The sequence below is a fragment of the Schistocerca serialis genome, chromosome 1, assembly GCF_023864345.2.
Source record: "Schistocerca serialis cubense isolate TAMUIC-IGC-003099 chromosome 1, iqSchSeri2.2, whole genome shotgun sequence".
Taxonomy (NCBI): Eukaryota; Metazoa; Arthropoda; class Insecta; order Orthoptera; family Acrididae; genus Schistocerca; species Schistocerca serialis.
In genome coordinates this window covers 964,596,037-964,617,973 of record NC_064638.1, presented here as the reverse complement: position 1 = coordinate 964,617,973, position 21,937 = coordinate 964,596,037, and positions in this window count along the sequence as shown.

Here is a 21,937-nt window from a genome sequence, read left to right as displayed (position 1 = left end):
TAGTAATCTAAGGTGTACTTCGTATGTAGAAATTAAAGGAAAAATTTGGAAGAGCATTTAAGGTCCACGGAGAAGGCACAAATTTTAAAATCCCAGGATTAAATTGTTATTTTGTCAGAGATTCAATGAACTTTGAAAGTTTAGTGGAGTGAACAGCATCTTCAGATAGATTTTACTTTAACAGAAGTAATATAAATGTAATGGAACGCAGCCGAATTAAATAAGGTGATGCTGGTAGAAATGGGACAATTACAATAATACGCTAGTGTTCTTATTTGGGCAGTAAAGTATCTGATGATGGAAGAAGAAAGGAGCGTGTGAACTATTGATTGGAAATAGCAATGAAAATTTTTCTGAATAAGAGAAAAAAATATTAACATGCAGTACAAATTTAAGAGCTAAGATCATTTTTCTGAACGTATTTGTCTGGAATGTGGCCCTATACTGAAATGAAATGTAGACTATAAATAGTAAAGAGGAAGAAAATACATCTATTTGAAACATGGTGTTACAGAATAATACCTAAAGTTAAATCCACAGATCGGAAAAGTTATAGAGAGGTACTGAATTGAATCTGGGATACGAAATTTGTGGCACAAGTTGACAAAAAAAGGATGAGACACTTCCTACACAATCGTGAAATAGGAAAGTTTGAGGAATAAAAACTGTAAAGGCCCTGCAAGGCTTGATTACAGTGAAAAGATTCTTGAGCATGTAAATTGCAGCAGTTCTTCAGAGATGAAGAGTCTTGCACAAAACAGACTAGGGTGACCAGAAGCACCAAGCTAGTCCTGAAGACTGCTGCATTACTCTGTTTATGTGTCTTGGGAGTGCACACTACTATCCATTCTCGGCTACACGATATTACGACGATATGCTGAGAGGCCTTCTTCAGATGATCTCCAGAAACTGACCTACGCCCCTATATTGCAGCTTTATTAAGGCTTCCTCCTTCTGTTCTCCCGGATCCATGTCGATGGGGCTTGAAATGCTAAACGGAAACAAATGAACTTGCCGTCCGGGCCTGTTAGTGCGTCTGCCCTGCACCTTCCGTAAACGCAGTGTTGGCTTCCGTATATCTTTCGACGGAACGACATTTGCTCTGTAGTCATCGATACCATCCAAGCAAATCTTCTTGTATTCACTAGCCAGAGAAGTAGGCATCTGACTTACCTCGTAAATTATAATCGTCTCTATGAAAGAGATCATCTTCGTTATTACAGTGCTGTCATGTGCCTTTGCTCTTTGTTTTGTGTTAAGGCACTCTTATTGGTCTATAGTGTCAATATTCGCTTCTCCGCGTGTCAGGTACATTGTAAGTTACGAGTACACCTATATTTCACACACATGTTAATTTATTTTTAAAATTTTACACAAAGATGTTCAGGAACAGGAACAGCCTTTTGTTTTTATGCTACGTTTGTGACTGATTTCACACGTCCGAACGACTACATTGATCATAGTAGTTGACTGTGTGTAAGATGTAATCTGTGACGTGTAGACAAAACATACAATTACATTTGTCTATATGAAATACTAGTAAATAGATTTACAATGGAAAACGAATCCCTGTCACACATTTAGAGAAAGTTATTGTGCAAATGCGTCTGTGGGGCATTGTCATAATAAAGTCCATAAACGACTTGGATTTTACATAGGATCATGTCTTTACTCTTCCATCTGTGTGGATTGAGGAACGATTTTCAACTGCTTCGGAAGATGCGATCATGGTGGATTTCTTTGGGTTATTTGCCATTTAAATTTATTTAATCCTATATCCATCGCTTTTCTTTGAGCTCTGCTATCTCAAATGCACAAATCTCAAAGATACTAGCTGTAACTGAAGCCAGGCTTCAAACAATATATTGTTGTACTACGGTTACATATCTCCAAACGACCGTTGCTGCAGTTTGTCTACAGTGCCCAACGTCGAGGCACACAGTCACACCGTCCATTCTACCAATATTACTGTTCAAATGGCTAGTTCATACCACAGATGTCTGACACGCTGCTGTTACATTACCATGAACTGAAAGTGTATTCGTCGAGAAATACGATTTATTAACAATCCTCTTGTCGGCGTTAATGTTCACTCTGACACACAAGAACACATTTTCGAAATGACACATGTATATACAGTATTGTCAAATACTTATATAAACATAATGTTTGTCTGGGGAAATAAATATGTTCATACATACGCTATTTAGGATAAATTGTTTGTTCGTCGGTTGTACACCTGTGAGCATACCTTGGACAGAGTCACATGCTGCTCCAAAGGATCCCATCAATCTAGTTCACGCCGTCTCATACTACAAAAGTCTTGACATAAATGCTCCCTGTGAACACCGAGAACGGTTCCTAGGTACTCAAAAAACTAATGCAAGAGTAGATAGACAAAATGTACACACATCAAGAAAAGTTTTTTTCATCCATATTACTGCTTTCACTCTATTTGCTTCTCATTTCGTTTGAATTTCGTTATCCTTATAAACCCTTCTTTCATTTAAATCTTCATCCGCGTTATTTTTTTCCATAATGCGACGATTACCATGCAAAAAAATTACACGACTGGTAAGACAAACAAATGGTTCAAATGGCTCTAAGCACTATGCGACTTAACATCTGAGGTCATCAGTCCCCTAGTTAGAACTACTTAAAACCTAACTAACCTAAGGACATCACACACATCAATGCCCGAGGCAGGATTCGTACCTGCGACCGTATCAGCAGCATGGTTCCCGATTGAAGTGAGTAGAACCGCTCGGCCACAGCGGCCGGCTTTGCATCGCCTCTGTTCCGAGAGTTCCGGGATCTGTACAGAAAATTGGAATAGAGGTCAACATAAACATCACTTCCGCCTTTTTTTTTTCTCATGAAAACCACACATTGCATTTGGCACCACCATACAGCGAGACCTTCAGACGTGGTGGTCCATATTTCTGGACACACCAAAACCTCTAATACCCAGTAGCACGTCCTCTTACATTGATGCATGCCTGTATTCGTCGTGGCATACAATACAGATTGCCCCACTCCTCAACGGCGATTCGGCGTAGATCCCTAAGAGTGGTTGGCGGGGCATGTCGTTCACAAACAGCCGTTTTAATGTATACAGAGCATATTCGATTGGGTTCATGTCTGGACAAAAAGTTGGCCACTCTAGTAGAGCGATATCGTCATCCTGGAGGGAGTAATTCACAGGATGTGCACGATGAGGCTTCGAATTGTCGTCCATGAAGACGGATGCCTCGTCAATATGGTGCCGATATGGTTGCACTATCGGTCGGAGGATGGCATTCACGTATCGTAGGCCTACAGCCGTTACGGCTGCTTCCATGACCAGCACTGGCGTACGTTGGCCCCACATAATGCCACCCCAAACAAGCAGGAAGCCTCCACCTTGCTTCCCTCGGCGGGCGGTGTGTCCAAGGCGTTCAGCCTGACCGGGTTGCTTCGAGACACGTCTCCTACGATTGTCTGGTTGAAGGTACATGCGACGCTAATCGGTGAAGAGAAAAAAAAATGTTGAAATGTGTGTGAAATCTTATGGGACTTAACTGCTAAGGTCATCAGTCCCTAAGCTTACACACTACTTAATCCAAATTATCCCAAGGACAAACACACACACCCATGCCCGAGGGAGGACTCGAACCTCCGCCGGAACCAGCCGCACAGTCCATGACTGGAGCGCCTAAGACCGCTCGGCTAATCCCACGCGGCTCGGTGAAGAGAAAGTGATGCCAATCCTGAGTTGTCCATTCGGCATGTTTTTGGGCCCATTTGTACGGGGCTGCATGGTGTCGTGGTTGCAAAGATGGACCTCGCCATGGACGATGGGAGTGAAGTTGTGCATCATGCAGCCTATTGCGCACAGTTTGAGTCCTAACATGACGTCCTTTGGCTGCACGAAAAGCATTATTCAACACTGTGGAGTTGCTGTCAGGGTTCTTCCGAGCCATAATCCGTAGGTAGCTGTCATCCACCGCAGTAGTAGCCCTTGGGCGGCCTGAGCTAGGCATGTTATCGACAGTTCCTGTCCCTCGGTATCTCCTCCATGTTCGAATAACATCGCTTTCGTTCACTCCGAGACGCCTGAACACTTCCCTTGTTGAGAGCCCTTCCTGGCACAAAGTAAAAATGCGGACGCTATCGAACCGCGGTATTGACCGTCTAGGCATGGTTGAGCTACAGACAACACGAGCCGTGTACCTTCTTCCTGGTAGAATGACTGGAACAGTTTGGCTGTCGGAACCCGTCCGTCTAATAGGCGCTGCTGATGCATGGTTGTTTACATCTTTGGATCGGTTTAGAGACATCTGTGAACAGTCAAAGGGACTGTGTCTGTGATACAATATCCACAGGATACAATATCATCAGGAGTTCTGGGAACTGGGGTGATGCAAAACTTTTTTTATGTTTATATCTTACAAACTTATTTTGCGCACATGATAGTGAAAACTAATCATGTCTTCGTACATGTTCATCTTTATGTTACGCCGGATGTTTTCGTAACTCTCCTAAAGGAAAGCTGTTTGCCTTCTCCTTGTTGTTAATCTTTCTGAAGACTTGTCTATCACGATCAAGGACACGAATGTGGGGGTGCACTGAACTCTTACTCTATAATCTACTAGAACAACAAAACAGAAAAATAAAGTGTTGCAAATAATTGCTAGCAGACTTAATATGAAGAGAGGAAAAAATCCTATCTGAGCTAACGATTGTTTAGTTAATAATGTCTGACGTTCCTGCATCCACACTTTCAAGCAAAGGTCAATTGTCACGTATCCAGCGTGGTCACATGCATGGATATCATGTATTCTAAAGGAAGCTTCAATGTTTTCTAAGTTGCCGAGTTTCACGATTGATCAGTGGGAACGAGTCTTCACGAATTTCTATTAACTAAGCTGGAGACTGCGCTTGGAGCTATCAAGAAATATTAGTTTGCATTGTAAGAGTCTATACGTACATTAGTGTGAGCTCTTTGAATATCACCGCAGAAATAAAGTGTTTTCTAAAAAACAGAATTAAATATCTTTCTTGCAGCGTCAAGACTGTAACCTACGCTTTTTTAAAAGCCTAAAATCTGGCCATAATTCGTTCAGCTGCGGTTACCTCAACTAGTGACAACTATGTAAGTGAGTTCTGATAAGGAGCCTTCGAATTGTGCTGAAATCGTTTACTTCGCCATTTTCATCACTATGTACATTTCCCTCATCCAAAACCAATTAAAAATAGGAAACAAGTTCCATTCCCGAATGGGTCGTATTATAAAATAAATTCGATAAGGAGAGTTATTAGATTTTATTTCTTTTTTTTCAGGTGCCGTAAGTAGGGACAAAGGAAAGGTATCAGTCATTTATATGGTCACCTGGTTCTAACAAAACCCGCGAAAACTGCTGTCTTTCTTTCGTCCAACAACGAACCATTAGGATAACACACCTCCCAAAAAAGATGCTTCAGCAATGGGGAAACTGGAAGATCTGAAAACTTAGTGCAACAAATATTTGCTTTTCACATCATACAGCTTTTGCATATGATACGGACATTATCATAATCACTATAACTGGTGCTGAAATTTTCTTTTTTTAGCTCTTACGATTAAGACACCCTTTAATTAAAATTATTAACAATTTCTTAGTTCAATTCCCTGCACCAACAAATATTTCATTTTGATGAAATTTTGGATCCCTATTAGGGCTGTGTTCAGTAATTCAAATAGTAACTGGACTAGTTTTAGCTATAGATTATACATCAAATATTGAAATAGCCATGATTGTCTGCCGGTACACTTCTTTCAATTACGTCATATTGTATCGTAATGTGATTTTTAGGAGAATCTCCTAATTTTTGATGAGCAGGAAAGATAAAGCGCCATGCTGGCTGGCATTGGTCCACAACTCTGCTTGTTGTGCTCTGACCTCGGTAGATATCTCGGGTTATCAGCCATCTTGCAGTAAACAGTAAGTAGCCTTACAGTGTCCTTGCGTCAAATGTGTAAATAAGCTGACATGGTGACTGAAGCTGTAGAGGGGCTTGCCCTCCTCGCTTGTCATTTTCTCGCAGTTGTTCTTAAAAGCATGTGATAAAACCACGTTGTACTTCGGAGCAGAATATCTGAGCTGATCGTATGCAACTCACAGATACGCACTTGGTCCACCTATTACGAGGTCACAGCTAACTGCTGATTTAATCAAGAACTTCTGTAGCAACTGAGATTACTGTATATATCTCGAAGCATAAATCGTGAGAACAACCAAAAGGATACACTGTGAGTTGCATTCATTTTGTTTGTGCAGTAATTAGAAGACAGTAGAGTTGGGCAACACGATTCTTTTTCCCGATTCGATTCCTGCGATTCAATCCATGGAGGTAGGAATAAGGAGAGTTGGCGCTACGTATCCCAGCCGTACTACGTTTTGAAGCCATGGGGGCGTGGCTCGCTTCCATGACACTCTGACCAAAACATTGCCTGTGTGCTATAGCGCTGCGTGTATTACAGTCGCTAATTGCACCATATACACATGTAACGTCATCAGATTGGTTGTTTCAAAGTTTTTGTTTAAAATAAAATCTCGTAAAGGCGAAATTCCGCGTTTCTTCTGATTAAAAATAGTCTTTAATGTAACATGACGAATACCTAGCCTTCAATGTAAACGATACAATTTTGTTAATTCAGTAATAAACGTGTATCACAAACTAAATAATAGAAACTGAAAACTAAGTTAGCTTTACCCTCCCTCCAAAGCCCCATAAATACATCTTGTTTGTAATACGTACTGGGACATTTCAGTTACGTTACACTACTGGGAAACACTGTTCATTACCACCAATATTTACTGAAATACGGTGCATAGAATGGCAAATCTACACAGTGTCCTGTTTAGGCCAATACTTTACGCCAGTTAATGTAGTGTTGGCTTGTAATTTGGTACATGATGAAGACAAAGTGAGTTACTCAACACTTCGATTATCGACGATGCGTACGTATTATACTCAAACGTGAACTTTAAGAATTTAATTCTTTGAATTAACATACCTTTTGCAAATGTTTTGGGTGTGTAGGGAAAACTGATGGTACAGCATTTCTCGGAGACTTACTGTTGAAAGGGAAGTTCGGTCTATGTCCTCTTCTCGGAAATGCTGAGAACATATACAGTAGTGCTCCATTTAGACGCACGCCAATTCCTCCTCACGGCATTCTCCTCACAGAGCTTTCCGACTTTCATTTTTAAATCTAAAATCATACAGGAGAAAAACACGCTACGCTATAGTAAAAGTACCGATGTAGCACACGTTCATTCACAATGAAGTTGTAAAATCACACTTCACGAGACAACTTACACATGAAGTGTTATTTCCTTCGATTTCGCATCACAATCAGAACGATTCGTACATCCGAACACCACACAAGTCACCATAATAGCGCAAAATCCTTCCAAAAGCGAGCGACAAGCCTATGCACACAAGCTTACAGCAGCAATGTTTTGGTCGGATTGAGATGGCTACCCTCGGCTTCACATAGCTTCACAGCTGTGACGTCACGGCGTCTCCCTCTATTCTTACCTCCATGATTCAATCTCACATTGCGAATCGATTCCTACGATTCGTTCACGATTCTTTCACGATTCATTCTAATCTGCGATGACATGATTCTTACGGAATGCAAAAAGTTCTGCATCTTACCCACAGATGGCAGGACATGTCTGAAATTGTCAATGGGGTTAGAATCGAACTGTGAAATGACACGATATGCCAGAAATAGTTTATTTATGAGTAAACATGCGTATGACGTTACAAGTGTGATTCTCGATTTATACGTGTAATGCCTTAATTGATGAAAGGTCACATTTGATTTGATTGCATCTATTGTTTTATTTCAGTATGCCAGGAAAGAGGAGTCGATTTGTGCGAAAGGTAGTGCAAAATTACGTGGTATGCCAGTTTGGTTGTGTGGCTTGAACGTATCTAACTACAGACGTCTGTTTTATAGTAACAAAATCTAGCAGTGAGGCAGACGTGGTTTGGCTCATATCATTCTATGTTTTCTGTGCTAAGATGTCTTCATCACTAGTTCGTGTATTACTCGCGCAAACTAAGCTGACGTCGGCGCAGTGGCTGATGGTAGCGATAGTTAATGGGAAGCTCGTCCCCGTCAGCCACCGCCAAGTGTCAGCTTAGTTTTTACGAGTAATATGGCGGCCCACGAACTTCGTTTGTTCGTTCCGAGCTTCCTTTGTTCACACGCATCCTCCACTTGACTGCCATCTGGCGGTTGTAATCATTCGGCACGACTCGGCATGATTCGGAAGTTGCCTTCGAAGCATAGCGTACTAAGAATCGATGAATCGTTGTAACTTGGAGTCGTCACGACTGGGAAACACGCAATCGTTCTTACGATTCTTTTGAACGACGATTCGTCCGTATCACGATTCGATTCTTACGATTCTTTATTTAGAGTCTTTCAAATGAACGACTCATTCACGAATCGCCACATCTCTAGAATACAGAGCACCTTGCAATTCAATGAAAAGGTTCCCTCAAGTCGTAGGTTGACATTTTGCACAACTTCCAGAACTATGCTTTAGGGATGGAACCTCCTGACAAGGGATATGTCGATACGCAGCAGGATTTTACAACCTATATTGTGTTCGAAAATTATGAATTACCTCGAAGGAAACGGTCTATTAACACACAGTCAACATGGGTTTAGAAAACATCGTTCCTGTGAAACACAACTAGCTCTTTATTCACATGAAGTGATGAGTGCTATTGACAAGGAATTTCAGATCGATTCCGTATTCGTGGATTTCCGGAAGGCTTTTGACACTGTACCACACTAGCGACTCGTAGTGGGAGACAATCTCAGCAGCCGTCTTCGGTTGTTTGACGAGGTCGTTTATCGACTAATAAAGTCATCAGAAGATAAAAACAAACTGCAAAACGATTTTGAAAAAATATCTGAATGGTGCGATAAGTGGCAATTGACCCAAAATAACGAAAAGTATGAGGTCATCCACATGAGTACTAAAAGGAACTCGTTAAACTTCGGTTACACGATAAATCAGTCTAATCTAACAGCCGTAAATTCAACTAAATACCTGGGTATTACAATTACGAACAACTTAATTTGGAAAGAACACATAGAAAATGTTGTGGGGAAGGCTAATCAAAGACTGCGTTTTATTGGCAGGACACTTAGAAAATGTAACAGACCTACTAAGGAGACTGCCTACACTAAGTTTGTCCGTCCTCTTTTAGAATACTGTTGCGCGGTGTGGGATCCTTACCAGGTAGGACTAACGGAGTACATCGAAAAAGTTCAAAGAAAGGCGGCATGTTTTGTTTTATATTGAAGTATGGGAGTGTCACAGAAATGATACAGGATTTGGGCTGGAAATCATTAAAAGAAAGACGTTTTTCGTTGCGACGGAATCTTCTCACGAAATTCCAATCACCAACTTTCTCCTCCGAATGCAAAAATATTTTGTTCACACCGACCTACATAGGGCGGAACGATCACCACGATAAAATAAGGGAAATCAGAGCTCGTACGGAAAGATATAGGTGTTCATTCTACCCTCGCGCTATAAGAGATTGGAATAATAGAGAATTGTGAAGGTGGTTCGATGAACACTCTGCCAGGCACTTAAATGTGATTTGCAGAGTATCCATGTAGATGAAGGGAAGTCCCCATCGCAGCCTCCTCATATGTTTTGGTAAGAGGATCCAGTGGACAGCCCGTCAAAAACGGAACACAGATCAACCACGAAAACAGGAAGAAGATGTACTGGACTGTGGAAAAAGCAAAATAAATACAGTGAACGGTCCAAGGCAAAGAAATGGCGTCATGGTTAAGTGGTTATTGTGTTGGAATACCAGGCGAGCAAGTCGTGTTCAAAACTTCCCTCGTCCCCATATCTTTTTTTTCCGCTGTTCGCTTTATTCAAAATTGTGTCTGTGTCGTGGTGTAACGTCCGTTCGCAAAAGCGAGGCGTAAGCTAGGGGCCTATAATGACAGTTTATTCAGCACATCTACTCCATTAAAAGTCGAGGAAGTGGCTTTCGAACCGGCTGGGGTGGCCGAGCGGTTCTAGGCACTACAGTCTGGAACCGCGCGACCGCAACGGTCGCAGGTTCGAATCCTGCCTCGAACATGGATGTGTGTGATGTCTTTGGGTTAGTTAGGTTTAACTAGTTCTAAGTTCTAGGGCACTGATGACCTCAGAAATTATGCCCCATAGTGCTCAGAGCCATTTGAACCATTTTTTGAAGTGGCTTTCGAATTGGAGGCGCAAACGTTTGATGACAAGTCAGGGAATCCTCCACCGAAAAAGACGTCTGGTGTGTCATACACGGCAATAGTGAACCTCTTATCGACGTACCTAATTTACAAGATTGGTTAATGAGTGAGATAAGCCTTCATGCGCGGTATAGGTTTTCATATGAATGTGAATGCGATCATTCACAAGGAAATGATGAAAACACAATAGTTTATCACATAAGTTAACAACAAATGAAAGCAACAGTTGCACAATCACACAGTTTCTCTGTGCTCTGTCAAAATACACTGTGTGATCAAAAGAATCCGGACACCTGGCTGAAAATGGCATACAAGTTCGTGGCGACCTTTATCGCTAATGCTGGATTTCAGTATTGTGTTGGCCCACCATTAGCTTTGTTAACAACTTCTACTCCCGCAGGCATACGTGCAAGCAGGTGCTGGAAGTTTTTTTTCGGAATGGCAGCCCATTCTTCACAGAGTGCTGCACTGAAGGGAGGTATCGATATCGGTCGATGAGGCCTGGCACGAAGTCGGCGTTCTAGACCATCCCAAAGGTATTCCATAGGATTCAAGTCAGGACTCTGTGCAGGCCTGTCCATTACAGGGATGTTATTCTCGTGTAGCCACTCCGCCACAGGCCGAGCATTATGAACAGGTGCTCGATCGAGTTGAAAGATGCAATCACCGTCCCCGAATGCAACAACATGCGTAAAGCATCAATGTAGGCCTGTGCTGTGATACTGTCACGCGAAACAACAAGGGGTGTCATCCTCCTCCTTCAAAAACACGACCACGTCATAACACCACCGCCTCCGAATTTTACTGTTGGCAGTACACACACTGGCAGGTGACCTTCACCGGGCATTCACCATACCCACACCCTGCCATCCGATCGCCGCATTGTGTAATGTGATTCGTCACTCCACACAACGTTTTTCCACTGTTCAGTCGTTCAATGTTTATGCTCCTTACACCAAGCGAGGCGTCGTTTGGCATTTAACGGCGTGATCTGTGGCTTATGAGCAGCCGCCCGTCCATGAAATCCAAGTTCTCACATCTCCACTGTCATAGTAAGTGCTGATGCAGTTTGGAATTTCTGTGTGATGGCCTGGATAGATGTCTGCCTATTACACATTACGACCTTCTTAAGCTGACGGCGGTCTCTGTCAGTCAACAGACGAGGTCGGCCTTTACGCTTTTGTGCTGTACGTGTCCCTTCACGTTTCCACTTAACTATCACATCAGAGAAAGAGGACCCAGGGACGTTGAGGAGTGCGGAAATCTCCCGTACAGACGTATGACACAAGTGCCACCCAATCGCCTGACCACGTTCTAAAGACGTGAGTTGCGCGGAGCGCCCCATTTTATTTTTCACGATACCTAATGACTACTGAGGTCGCTGATTCGGAGTACCTGGTAGTAGGTGGCAGCACAATGCACCTAATATGAAAAACATGTTTTTGGGGGTGTCCGTATATTTTTGATCCCATAGTGTGTATGATTTTAACGTTTCTGAAGTCGAATTCTCTTTTGGAAGTCTTGAATTTTGAATTCCTTTGTTGTAAGACAGTTCGCACCGATTAATTTTTGTTTTCATTCCTGTGAGAGGTCTATTTGATATTTTGCCTGCTGTCACTGTTCATCACATATAATGATGACGGCGACGTATTCTTATCACATGACTCACATTCTGTAGCCAGTGTATAGTATGACAACTGTCAAGACTACAGAAAGAGAACAAACATTTCAATGATCGGACGGACAGTCAATAATGTTGTGAAATATATATATATATATATATATATATATATATATATATATATATATATATATATATGGCACATGGTTCTTTTGAAAACGGCTCACCCTCTTGGCAGTACAATACCACGACCAGTCACGCACGACGCCGTTGCTATTACATGTAGCTCTGTATTGCACTTCTTCTTCTTCTGGGACCGTTCACTGTTTCTATTTTTCTTTTTTACACACCTCACTACACCTTCTCTCTGTTTTCATGCTTGATCTGTGTTCACTTTTTGAGGTGCTTTCCACTGGGTCATCTTATCACTAAATCTGAGAGGGTGCGATGGGGAGATTGCCTTGTGAGTAAATAGACTTAGGAGCAAGTGCAGTTACCCAACTTGATATCCTAACATAAAAGAAGTGCATTTTGACGTAAAAAATAGTTTTCCTATACTAGGCCAAAAGAATTTTACTTTTTTCTCGTATGTGTCGACATATTGCGTCCTTACCAGTGACGCTACATTTAATGGAAACGGAGAAGCTCGTACTGGACATTACATCAGAAAGTTAAGTCGTGCATACGAGTGTAACATGATTGTTCCAGTTTAGAACTTAGCCGGACTTCCTTAAATAATGTGAAAAAAATGTTCATTTCTCTGTAAAATAAGTATTTTACACATTATTCAGATTGTCTTCTTAAAGTATGAGTAACATAAGACAGAACATTGGTTTTCTGTCTGATATTACGCATTGTGACTGACTTACTTCGTGACCCGACCTGTAATAGTTTTAGTGACTACTAATGTACGAGTAATTCGAAGGAACAGAAATACAGCTATAGAATACACACTGGGAAGTCATTGGATAGTAATATGCACATATACAGGAGGTGGTAGCAACGCGTACGCAAGGTATCAAAGGGAAATGCATCGGCGGAGCTGTCATTTGTACTTTGATGATTCATGTGAAAAGGTTTCCGACGTGGTTATGGCCGCACGAAGGAAATTAACAGACTTTGAACGTGGAATGGTAGTTGGAGCTATACGTGTGGAACATTTCATTTCGGAAATCGTTAGGGAATTCGATATTCCGAGATCGACAGTGTTAAGTGTGTGGCGAGAATACAAGATTTCAGGCATTACCTCTCACCTAGGGCCAGGTACTGGTCGACGGTCTTCATTTAAAGACCCAGAGCACCGGTGTTTATGTAGAGTTGTCAGTGCTAACAGACAAGCAGCACTGCATGAAGTAACAGCAGAAATCAATGTACGATGAACGGATCCGATGGAATAGTGCTGCGAAATTTGGCGTTAATGCGCTATGACAGCAACGGCCGACTCGAGTGCCTTTGCGAACAGCGCGACACTGCAGGCGGCGCCTCTCCTTGGCTCCTGACCATGTCGATTGGATCACAGACGATTGGAAACCCGTGGCTGGATCAGATGATTTCCTATTTCAGTTGGTAAGAGGTGATGGTAGGGTTAGAGTGTGGCGCATGGCCCCACGAAGCCATGGACACAGGTTGTCGACAAGGCACTGTGCAGGCTGATGGTGATTCTACAATGGAGCCCAGTTTTCATCGAATGGACTGGGTTCTCTGGTCCAACTCAACCGATCATTGACTGGAAATGATTGTGTTCGACAACTTGGAAACCATTTGCAGCCATTCATGGACTTAATAGCAATTCGTCATATCACTGGACCACAATTGTTCGCTATTTGTTTGAAGAACATTGTGGACCAGTCGAGTGAATGATTTGGCCACCAGTATCGTCCGATAGGAATTCCCTCGAACATTTATGTGACAGTTCGTGCACAAATTACTGCACCGGAAACCCTTCCCAATTACGAACGGCTGTAGAAGCAAAATGGCTCAGTATTTGTGCTCGGGACTTCCGACTTGTTGAGACCATAACATGTCGAGCTGCTGCACTACGCAGGGAAAAAGGAGGCCCGACACGATATTGAGAGGTATCCCATGACGTTTGTCACCTCAGCTTATTGAAAAAGAAATATAATGAACGTTTAAGTGAGAAATTAGTATTTGTGTTAGATCGGGATTCAAAATTAGTCACCATTGGTGACATAAGGGTAAGGGTAATATTGTGTAACATGGGCTCTTGCCTTGGTAACGGCGTCAATTCGGGAACTAAGAGTCCACAAGTTTGTTCGGTATTGCATATCCTGCTGAAACAGTCAGTGATTGTTCACTCCCATCCAGCTTAAAAACTGCAGCGATTTTATTTCTACTTTTCATCCGCTGTTCCAGACAGTCCTATACGTGGTATTGGATTAAGATTGGGTCAGTTGAAGTGCTATAGGGTGCCTGAGTGTTTGTGAGTAAAACAGTGTATGTGTGCAGGGTTGCAAACACGGCTGTCGTCATCGAAGACGGAAGGATTTACTAGTCATCTTGACGAGGAAAGGGCTATATCTGTTTAAAGAGAACGTTGAATCAAACTTTCTGGCACATTATGAACAAACAAACAGTGTTGCTTGCAGTGTTAAAATTTTTTATTACTTTCCAATGACGGGTTTCACCTTTATTTGGTAGCGATAGTTACACGATGCATTGCACCTCCGTCATGTTATACATGTAAAGACCTTCTGTATCCTGATCGCACTTGGTTTACACTGGAATTTTATGTGTTATTTCATGTATCCATCGTTATCAAATATCAGACAATCCGAAGATGCCTAAATAAAGGTGAAACCTGTCATTGGAAAGTAATAAAAAGTGACCAAATAAAGGTGAATTGCGTCATTGGGAAGTAATAAAGCATTTAACAATGCAACCAAAACTATTTGTTTTCTCATATCACACACACTGGATGCCGTACCAACCCTAGATGAAGTGCAAAAGTTTTCTGGTTCTATTCAAGGGTAACCGGATCGAGTGGGCCTAGATCATAATATGAGAAATATACCCAACACAACACAGGAACACCTCCGCCCTGGACTACACCCACCACACACTGCGACCCCTCTTGCGCCACCCTACTTATCAGCTACTCTCCAGCGATTTTTTTCTTCTTACGCCCATCCAAATATGTCGCAGTGAGAAATAACCTTTATCAAGGTACCTTATTCCACACATCCAATGAAAGCTTCCTTCTTGGTTGGCAGTATTCGCTCGAGAACTGATTCAGGCAGACCTCTGTTCGCTGATATAAGCAATTACTGTCGGATTTGAAACAACCTGTCATTTAAGATAATTCCGTGATTTCTCGGGAATGCAACCGAATGACCCCAACAATTGTCATTTAAGGAGCTTAACACTCATCTCCAGTCGGTTAGGATCATTTACAAGCATTGTTCTCACGCTGTGTTTCGTGCTGTGAGTGGTTTACCATTCCTTGTGATCACTTTGGGTAATCAGCATTAATATACCAAATAATCTGGCAACTTCATTCATTGTGTGGTCAAAAACGATGATCCCTTTCTGCCATTCTGTCACGTCTCCATGTTGACACATCTTACTCTTCACTGTCATGGCTTACTTCAGTGGTAGATGATCACTTGACTACCTGGCACCAATGGTAGCGTTCCAAACCGACCAGTGTGTTGTTCTAATATACAGAGAGCATTGTTTTGTCCAGTAATCCTGTAAACTGATTTCTGTTAAATGACTTAAAACGTCAACGAAATCCATTTTCACATATTAAAAATATATCGTAACGAATATGCTTCTGACAAATGAACGATGATCCAAGGACCTGATTCGAACTATGAACTATTGAAGCTAGAAGGATACAATTTCTTAAAATTACTGCTAGTGAAAGGTGAATCTAGTCTGAACCCCGCTGAAATCAGTGTCGACATCTTCCACGATATTTTACTGGTATCATTTCATGTCATGAACCGTACTGTTTTCATGGCTCTTGTTTGTTTATTGAATTTCACTAATCCGAAATATTATTGTAATGGCATGTTAATACTTACTAATACAAAGTAAAGAAGAAACAAAATTCCAAGTTTCTGAAGCTCTGTCTGAAATGAAGTGGGGAACGGGCCTTCTGGTGTTTCAGCGCGCAGCGCCTTCTAGACCCTGGCGGCGCTCCTTCCGGCCTCTGAAGCCGAGGTGTTCGGGTTTTAGCATGTTCCTGCCACAAACCGCCGGCGGCCTGCATATTTTACTGGGCGCCCCATCCACCAGCGCCCTCCCCTAAGGTACTGCGACTCTCAAGAGGCGTCTAGACCTCGATGTAATACTCAGCGATACGTTTTGTGATTGGTGGAAATAATACACTAAGGTTACATATGGGTATGCTATAGAAGGCAGATAATAAACTTATTTCACTAAGCTAACAAACTTGAGTAAGAGGGAAGAATTAGAAAAATGCTTAATTTTAGTTGTGTAATTCAGAGACGAATTTACATCTACAACAGCGAATTTCATCATTGGGGCTGTTAGAAAGCATGGAACTGATTTGAAATATTTGAAAGCCTGAGAAAACTGAAGAAAAAAAAAAGAGAGTCCTTTAAATCAAAATACAGGAAAGTAATGTGGGCAACGATGACTCAGATAGACTTTTTTATTTAATCAACAGTCTTCTGAACGGTTTGATGAGGCCTGCTACGAATTTCTCTTCTGTGACATCATCTCACAGTAGCACTTAAAATCAACGTTTTCATTTATTTGCTACATGTATTCCAATCTCTGTATTCCTCTACAGTTTCTGCCCTCTACAGTTCCTTCTACAACGGTGGAAGTCATTTCCTGATGTCTTAATAGATATTCTCTCTTCCTGTCCCTTATTCTTGTCAGAGTTTTCCACATATTCCTTTCCTCTCCGATCCTGTGCAGAACCTCCTCATTCCTTACCTTATCAGTAAACGTAATTTGTAACATTCGTCTGTAGCACCACATCTCAAATGCTTCGATTCTCTCCTTTTCAGGTTTTCCCATAGTCCTTGTCTCAGTATCATGCAACGCTGTGCTCCAAAAGTACACGCTCAAACATTTCTTCCTCAAATCAAAGCCAATATTTGATACTATTAGATTTCTCTTGGCCAGGAATTCTCTTTTTACCAGTGCTGGTCTGCTTTTGATGTCCTCCTTGCTCTATCTGTCATTGGTTATTTTTCTGCCTAGATAACAGAATACTTTAACTTCATGTACTTCATGACCATCAATCCTGATCTTAAGTATCTCGCTGTTCTCGTTTCTACTACTTCTCATTACTTTAGTCTTCCTTCGATTTTCTCTCAGCCGATATTCTGAACTCATTATATTGTTCACTCCATTCAGCCTATCGTGTATGGTTCAAATGGCTCTGAGCACTATGGGACTTAACTTCTGAGGTCATCAGTCCCCTAGAACTTAGAACTACTCAAACCTAACTAACCTAAGGACATCACATACATCCATGTCCGAGGCAGGATTCGAACCTGCAACCGTAGCAGTCGCGCGGTTCCAGACTGAAGCGCCTAGAACCGCTCGGCCACCAGCGGCCGGCACCTATCATGTAATTCTTCTTCACTTTCACTCAGGATAGTAATCAGCGAATCTTATCATTGATATCCTTTCACGTTGAATTTTAATTCCACTCCTGAATCTTTGTTTTATTTCCGCCATTGCTTCTTCGATGTACAGATTGTACAGTATGCCCGAAAGACTACAACCGTGTCTTCCACCCTTTATAATCCGAGCCCATCGTTCTTGGTCGTCCAATCTTATTATTCTCTCTTGTCTCTTGTACATATTGTATATTACCCGTCTCTCCCTGTAGCTTACCCCTATTTTTCACAGAATTTCTAACATCTTGCACCATTTAACATCACCTAACGCTTTTTCCTGGTCGACAAATCATATGAACGCGTTTTGATTTTTCTTTAGTCTTTCTTCCATTTTCAACCGCAATTTCAGAATTGCCTCTCTGATGCCTTTACCCTTCGTATATCCAAACTAATCGTCATTTAACACATCCTGAATTTTCTTTTGAATTTTCTGTATGTTATTCCTGTAAGCAATTTTGATACATGAGCTGTTAAGCAGATTGTGTGACAATGTTCGCACTTGTCAGCTCTTGCAGCCTTCGGGATTGTGTGGATGGTATTTTTCCGAAAGTTAGTCGTTTTGTGGCCACTCCACCCCCCCCCCCCCTCTCCTTCCGCCAATGATTTCAGAAATTCTGATGGAATTTTATCCATCCCTACTGCCTTATTTGATCTTAAGTTCTCCAAATCTATGTTAAATTTTTATTCTAACACAGCATCCCCTATCTCTTCTAAGTCAACTCCTATTTCTTCTTCTATCACCTCAGACAAATGTTCCTCTTTATAGAGGCTTCAATGTACTTTTTTCAACTGTTCGCTCTCTCTCCTCTGAATTTAACAGTGGAATCCCGTGCAATCCTAATTTTACTATTCTTGATTTTAATTTCGCCGCAGGTTAATTTGAATTTCCTATATGCCGAGTCAGTCTTTCCGCAGTAATTTCTTTTTCGATTTCTAACATCTTTCTTGCAGCCACTTCGTCTTACAAGGAGAGGCCGCGCCGTTATGATCACGGATTTACTTCAGACTCTGTACAACTTAACAATGCGATTAAAACAGAATGTGCAAGTAGTGAGATGCACTATTGTGCAATTACGAGAAAATCGTAATAGAAGTTTTACGTGTCTGTTATTTAACGGATGTATTTGTGCGTAGCTGCTGAGTATTTGAGTTCATGGTGGTCTGGTAGCGATCTTATAGAACGTATGCTGGCGTTCCTATTGCGACGACAGCCAGAGTCTGTTACGTCGGACAAACTCCTACGCCCAGATACTGTTTACTTTCGTACTACCAGAACGAACGCCGTCAACCGGCTGGAGGGCATGGTACTGTATAACTTTTGTAAGCCGCGCCCGAAAGCGCTCTCAACTTGTGCTTCCGCCTGACGACGACTGGTCGGTTGGTTTGGGGAAGGAGACCAGACAGCGTGGTCATCGGTCTCATCGGATTAGGGAAGGATGGGGAAGGAAGTCGGCCGTGCCCTTTCAGAGGAACCATCCCGGCATTTGCCTGGAGCGATTTAGGGAAATCACGGAAAACCTAAATCAGGATGGCCGGACGCGGGATTGAACCGTCGTCCTCCCGAATGCGAGTCCAGTGTCTAACCACTGCGCCACCTCGCTCGGTTTGACGACGACTAATGAGGCGTTCCGCCGCCATGGGTTGTGCCGAACACGACAATCGAATTATTTAGCACATTATTCGGGAATCTTCGTGCCCGTTCGGGCATTCCGAGTACTAGAAGGCACACTTGAAGGGTGATTCACGGCACATTACAGATCCTCCGACGAACCACCCCCCCCCCCCCCCCCCTCCCGCCATTAATTTACGCGAAGACGACTCGGAAGCTTCTGGTGGCGGTAGTGGGACTCGGTTAAAAATAATTTAAAAAAAAGAAAAATACATAAATAAGTAAAAGGACACTATATAAGTTTGTTTAAATAAAGCTCCCTTGATCCTGTAAGATCTCTTTCCTTCCTTGGCTCTGGGAGACCGGGAATGGGACATTTGTTTCTCCACTGAAAAAAAGTCGATTGTTCTGTTGAACGATTGTAAACTAGGCGAGTGAGGAACGGCCTTGTCAAAATGCTCGAAAAAATCGTGGCGCCGTCTAGCATTTCAGACTGACATTTCATTAGCATCTGGTCACAGACTTGTGTACAAACTGAAACTAAATTCTTACAGAATAATGGTTGTTACCTCTACAGACACTGCTGGTCGATGTAACTATCATAAGTGCCTATTTCAGCCAGAAAATGATGTGGAGGTTGATCCCGTGATGCTCTTTTGTCTGAGTTCACAGAACAATCGACGTTGGAGTTGTGAAAATACTTGTCAGTTACGAATAGAGTGTGGCACGTGATTAGTGCAGTGCGAATTACTGGACTGATTTTTTCTACAAAATAATAACATCCAATAGGTATGTGAAGATTAAACTTCAGCCTTTTTCTCAGAGACCTAAAAGCTGATGAAAAGGCCAACGTTCATGCCATATATACAAAGAAAATTTGAGTTTATGGTACCAATAATCCTTTCACATACGATAGGGCCTTAATTAAATTTAAGATGACGCTATAATTCTCCTATTATTTGTAAAAAAAATAGCATCAGGCGAAGGTTCGACACCCTCTCAGTCTTAATTATTCATCTATATTCTATCATGACTGATCATATTATTTAACTTATACGAAATTTCAAGGGTAACATAATTTTAAAAAAACCACGTGTATTTGCATGAAGTTTTAATGAATTTCATTTTATTTGTCCCTTTACTAACTTTAATTAATTTTTGTTATTAGAATAAACATATTTATAACTACTGACAAGTAAATGAAGATAGACAGTTTTCCTGAAAATGTGTGCCTGTCATGATTTGCGAAATCCCTTACACATGCAGTCTGGTAAGGTATCGGGAATTACTTTGCACACCGACGCTTCGAGCTGCAGACACAAAGGCATGCTCCATTTGGCAGGTGACCTCCGTAGCGGTGAGACGTTGCTAGTGTAGGAAGAAGGAATAGTGCAACTGAAAATTTTTTGAATATCACAGAATTTACACTTGTACTATAAAATTAAAGGTGCGAGAGGGAGTCCAACAGTCGCTTCATACACGTTTGTTTTAGGTAGCGTCTTTGATAAGTAATCAAAAGACCTTCGGTCCTAGGTTCGAAAGATGCTACGTCCCTTATTTTAAGAAGCCCGAGAGTAGGGTCAGGGGCAAAGAGGGAAGGGGTCGTCTCAATGTCCCATTCCCGGTCTCCCAGAACCCAGACAGGAAAGGCGTCTTACAGGATCAAGAGAGGTTTATCCGAACGAACTTTATTAATGTTAACCAAGTCTACTACCACCACCAGAAGCTTCCGAGCCGACTTTGCCTAAATTAATGGAGGGTGGCCTCCCTGTAAATCGTTTCCTCGGACGATCACGGATGATCAGTCATGTGCCGTGAATCGTCTTCAAGTGTGCCTGCCGGTACTCTGAACGTGCCGACGCCATCGCAACAGGGGCGCCGGCATACCTTTTGTAAGATCCTAGCAGCTGCCGTTAATGCTGCTTATTAATCAAAGTTTAAGCGATGGTGGATTTTTTTTCTGTCTTTGAACATGGTAATTTCCAAAACTACTTAAAGATTTTTCATAGCGTTTTCGCAGGTATCTTGAGCTTATTTTGGGGCACCCTATAGACTACTGTTCATCAGAATCGGATCACGAATCAAAAGATATCGTTATTTATAGTTTTACCCAAACTTTCTTGTCTGGCTGTCAATGTGAACGCGCTAATCTCCAAAGTTACCGGATGAATTTTTATGCGATTTTAGCAGGTAACTTGATTGTAGCTTTGGACACCGTATTAGCTTGAGCATAGTTTGGGACGAGGTACAGACTTCAGTTCATCAAAATCGGATCGTGATAAAAAAGATATCCATGCATATTATAAAAACTTATGCATATACGTATGTTCTACATCTCCTCAGAAACCACTGTACCAATTTCCACCAGATTTGTTGCACATATCACTAACCGTTCGGAAAGAATCGCTATAGAGGTAGGAACCACCTGCCTATCAAAAGGGCATGGACGTTGGGGAAAAATTAATATTAGCCACGATGCACGAATACCCTTATTTTACTCATCCAGTATTGGAAAACTGGAGCGCTTAGTGACTTTCAACAAACTTTACACATGGTTTCAAATCTTTACGAAACATCTTCTCCCTGAAACAACCAACAAAATGATGCACTAAAACTGCCAGACGTTTTATTGGGTTGGGTTGTTTGGGGGAAGAGACCAAACAGCGAGGTCATCGGTCTCATCGGATCAGGGAAGGAAGTCGACCGTACCCTTTCAAAGGAACCATCCCGGCATTTGCCTGGAACGATTTAGGGAAATCACGGAAAACCTAAATCAAGAT